Below are 5,348 nucleotides of genomic sequence, written 5' to 3'. Positions count from 1 at the left end.
AGTGTATCAAAGCCCCCGCTTCCCCACACTCTGTCCGACAAATCTAAAGTATGTTAAGCATGGTATTTCAGAAGGTCCCAGAGACAGGTGTCAGTGTTGGTTGTCCACAGTGGTACCTGCCTCACTGACACACTTACCATTAGCTTATCTCCTGTCCTGTGTCTGTTCCCCACTCCCTCACTTGGGTTTCCAGGAGTCATCACTTGAATAAACCACAGACACCCAATCCCTTGCCTAGGGTTTCTTTTAGGTGAAACCTAAACTAAGACAATTGTGAAGTGGGTTCTGGTTTTAAAAACTGAAAATGAAAATTGAAATAGAAAAATTAGCAACATAACACAACTGAACCTACCTATGAAACAGAAACAGACTCACAGACATAGAGAGCAGACTTGTGGTTGCCAAGGTGGAGATGGGGTTGGGAGAGGGATGGATTGGGAGTTAGGGATTAGCAGATGCAAACCATTATACAGAGAATGGATAAACAACAAGGTCCTATTGTATAGCACAAGGAAATATGTTCAATATCCTGTGATAAACCATAATGGAAAAGAATATGAAAAAGAATGTATATATATGTATAACTGAGTCACTTTGCTGTACAGCAGAAATTAACACAACACTGTAAATCAACTATAGTTCAATCAAAAAAAAAGAAAAATTAGCAACAATAATGTCATCTTTGCATATTTGAAGTTTCATGAAGGAAAAAGGGCTAGATTTTATTTCTATGATCCTTTCAAGGAAAGACAATAACGAAGATGTGTGTGTGTGTGTGTGTGTGTGTGTGTGTGTATGCATGTTCGTACTTCAGAATGGTGAACATTTGTTGAAGAAAGGAAAAAATGTTAATAATCAAATGTATTGCACTGTCTTGCTAGAAGATGAGTTGCACTCTCTAAGGCTGGTTTATGCCAACTTGGACCAGAAATCCAAAAAAGAAACTGTTAAAATAGAAAAGTATTCTTAAAGAATTCATTATAAGAAAGAAACAAATCAGTTATTTTCATTTTTACCTTCTTCAATAAAGCAAGCTATGAACAGCCATATCAGTTGATGCTAATGCAGACTTTTTAAAAAAAAATTAGAGCATTTCTTACAGATAAAATTTTAGGGAGCTGTTTCTCTTTCAGGTAAAAAGCTGAAACGAGTTTTTATCAGAAACGAGTGAAAAAGAAACCTGTTATTCATAGTATCTCCATCTAAAATAGAGAAGCTGTTGTTGAATTTGAGTCATACATATTGGCTTGTGTGACTTTTGGGGGAAAATGTCAGGTGAGCACCAATTTTTTATTAAAATAGTCATATAGTATTCAAATAGGAAATAATATTTGATATATATATATAGTATTTTATAGACTTTCCCACATACTTTAAAATACTCTCATTCAGAAAAAAACCCCCAAGTCATCAGGGAGCATTTAAAATTACTTGAATGCTATTGTAGTTTGAAAGATAATTAAGAGTACTGTAAAAATGAATTTATCTTGATGTGTAATTAGATTAATACATACTCATGATGCTCTTAGGTTTCAAGAACTTAGCTTTCATGAGGTTTTTAAAATTGTTTTTGTTCTTTTGGTATCAGATAAACATTTTAAATCATGTTTAATTTTCCCATATAAACATTCTCATTTGGTCAGAACTGAGCAACTCATTAATAAATACACTATTTAATGTCCCTCTGTGGGCTATAAAATGTATACTCAGCTGGTTACAAAGCCCACAGACAAAAGATATTTTTGTCTTATTTTTTTTGGCCAATAGCAATCATCTTTTGGTAGGAAGCATGGTGATTTATGGGACTTTTAATAACAACCTGGTGATTTACGGGATTTTTAATAACAGCCTATTGAGATATAATTCATGTACTGTAAAATTTACCTCATTAAATTGTACAATTCAATGGTTTATAGTATATACACAAAGTTGGGCAATCATTACACCAATTTTAGAACATTTATATATTTTTTAAAAGAAACGCCATACTCATTAGCAGTCACTCCCGGTTTTCTCCCAATCTCCAGCCCCAGCCCTAGGCAAACACTAATCCACTTTCTGGGTCTATAGAGTTCCCTATTCTGCACATTTTGTATAAAAGGAATCATAAAATATATGCAATATGTGGTTTTTTGTGACTGGCTTCATTTATTTAGAATAATCGTTTTTTTACAGGCGAATATGTTTTAGCTTTAATCAGTACTTCATTTCTTTTTATTGCTGAATAATATATGGTTGTATGGATATATTACATTTTGGTTATCCATTCATCATTTGATGGATTTTGGGGTTATTTCTAAAATAGGTTTGGTTTTATCGTGTCACAACTATGCTTGTTATATGCTGAAGATATAATGAAGATCTGTTGAAGACACACTGAAGTCCTAACTCCTAGTACTTTAGAATGTTACTTTATTTGAATATGGAGTCATTGAATTTGTAATTAGTTAAGTGAGGTCATACTGGAATAGAAAGTTCCCTGAATCCAGTAAGACTTGTGTCCTTATGAGAGATACATGAAAAGAAGACAGCCAGGTGATGATGGAGGCAGAGACTGGAGTAATGCATCTACAATCCAAGGAAAGACAAGGATTGCTGACAGACACCAGAAGTTAGAAGTAGTGTGGAAGAATTCCCTGCTACAGATTTTAGATGGATCATGGTTCTGTCACACTTTCATTCCATGCTTCTAGCCTCCAACCTGTTTGAGACTAACTTGCTGGGTTTTTTTAATTGAAGTATAGTTGATTTACAATATTGTATTAATTTTAGGTGTACAGCATAGTGATTCAGTATTTTTACACATTATATTCCATTATAGGTTATTACAAGATATTGGGTGTAATGCCCCATGCCATACGGTAAATCCTTGTTACTTATCTATTTTATGTATAGTAGTTTGTATCTGTTAATCCCAGACCCCTAATTTGTGCTGACACCCCTCCCTCTCCCATTTGGTAACCACAAGTTTGTTTTCTATGTCTCTGAGAGTCTGTTTCTGTTTCATATATACATTCTTTTGTATTATTTTTAAAATTCCATATATAAGTGATATCATACGGTATTTGTCTTTCTCTGACTTATTTCACTAAGCATAATATTCCCTACATTTCTGGTGTTTTAAGACACCCAGTTTGTGGTAATTTGTTACAGCAGCCCTAGGAAACTAATACACCTTGTATGCTACAATTTATCATTCTCTTGCTGCTTTAAAATTTTCTCTTTGTTTTTGGCTTTCAGCATGAAATATATAATGTGTCTGTGTGTGGGTATCTTTATGTTTATTCTACTTGGAGTTTGTTTTCTTGGATGTGTAAGTGGTTTTCATCAAATTTGGGAAGCTTCAGCATTATTTCTTTGAATACTTTTTTCTGCTCCTTTTTTTTTTTTCCAGTAGAAGCATTATATAATGTTTATTTATATATGTCCACAGATGCTTGTACAACATACAGTGACTACTTCTAAAGCTCAGAGCATTTTTTTCCATGGTGGGGCGGTCGCTGTGCAGGTACCCCAGCCCTCCCTTTGCTCCTTTCTTTTTCTCTTCTTCTGATACTTCCATTACACATATGTCAATGATGTCTCATATATCTATGAGGCTCTGCTCATTCTTTTTCATTGTTTTTTCTCTGTGTTTTTCAGATTCCATAATCTCCATTGATCTATCTTCAAGTTTATTCATTTTTTCTTCTGCCACTTCAGAGCTACTTTTCAGCTCCTCTAATAAAATTTTTACTTGGTTTATTGAATCTCTGGAATTTCCATTTGGTCTCTTCTGTAAATTCCAACTCTCTATTGATATTCTTTGTATGATGAGACATTGTCATTATATATTCCTTTACTTCTTTATGTATGGGCTCTTTAATTCTTTGATCACATTTATAATGACTGCTTTGAAGGGTTTTTCTTCTAAATCCAGCACCTTGGCCTTCTCACAGTTAGTTTCTGTTGGCTGCATTGTTTCCTGTGTAGCAATCACACGTTTCTGTTTCTTTGTATATCTTTCCTCTGCTTCTCCAAGCATGGAAGCTCAGCCATATGTGCATATGTGCACCTGGGACAAAGGTGATTGAGACACCGTATTCTCAGTCTAACATGCCTGGGACAGACAGCTCTAAGCGTAGGGGCTGGGTGGAGGAAAGGAGGCCTCAACTTCTCAGTCACACTTATCAGGAATTTAGCCCCTACAACTCAGAGGTGGAAATAATGAAAAATACTTGTAACTTGCCCCTCCTGGTTGGATTCCATATTCCTTGACTGGGAACTGAGGGGAGAGAAAGACCCGACTTGTTGGCCACACACATGAACCCATGCATATGGGAAGGTGAGAAACGAAATCAGTGCATTATGGCTTAAAACACAGAGACTCTCATTGTGTTACCGAAAGCTCGGCCTCTCTGTACACTGCTGCTGAATCAAATCTCAGAGACAGAGGTTTAGGTGAAGTAGAAAAGGATAGCTTTATTACTTTGCTAGGCAAAGGGGGACACAGTGGCCTCCTGCTCTCGAAAACTATGTGTCCCAACCAGGGAGGATTTGATGAGAGGTTTTAAAACAATGGTTCAAAGATGGGGTCTCTGACAAGATTAGGAGGTGACCAGGGTCTGCAGTCTCTTAATCTCATCTCAGGTGGTCTCCTAATCTTGATGAGGTTCTCTGGTCCCTTTAATCTTGCCTCACATGGTTTCTTGGCTGCTCCTCCCTTGATTAGCAACTGTTTGAATCTGCCCTTTGGGCCTCAGGGAAGGTCATGGAGGCTGGAGTCTTGCCTACAAGAAATGGGGGACAAAAGGGCCTCCGTGACCGGGAGCCCCACAGGGCCTCACTCAGTTTCAATTGGTTTTATTGAGATTGAATAGATTTTCCTCAATAAATGGCTCTTCATTTGCTGTACGCCTGCAGGACAACTTCCTGAAACTTTAAATGGCTGTGATTTAACAGTAAACGGTAGTTTTTTTTATTTCACAGGAAGCAGGTCTGTGGAGCCCCTCACACCACCATCTGGAAGGGGCACTCTCCTGAGAGGAAAGATTTTGTGTTACTGGAATATGACTTATACAAGGACTTTTGTTCACAATGTATCCCAAGTACCTATAACAGCCTGGCACATAGAAGCCTTAAATAAATATGCGTGGAAGGAAAAACAGAAAAGCAGAAAGGGTGAGGAGAAAGGAGGAAAAGAGAGGGGAAAGGAAAGATGAACAAAAGAAATTTGAAAATACTTTTATTTATGTTTGGGTAGTTCCTGGAAAACAAATCAGGAGAATCAAATTTTGTGTTTGAAGTCCCACCATATGGAGCAGATCCTGATTTTATTTTTATTAAATCAATTAATTCATTAACTAAAC

The sequence above is a fragment of the Lipotes vexillifer genome, unplaced genomic scaffold, assembly GCF_000442215.2.
Source record: "Lipotes vexillifer unplaced genomic scaffold, Lipotes_vexillifer_v1.1 scaffold1744, whole genome shotgun sequence".
In the NCBI taxonomy this organism is placed as follows: Eukaryota; Metazoa; Chordata; class Mammalia; order Artiodactyla; family Lipotidae; genus Lipotes; species Lipotes vexillifer.
This window is presented reverse-complemented; position numbering follows the sequence as displayed.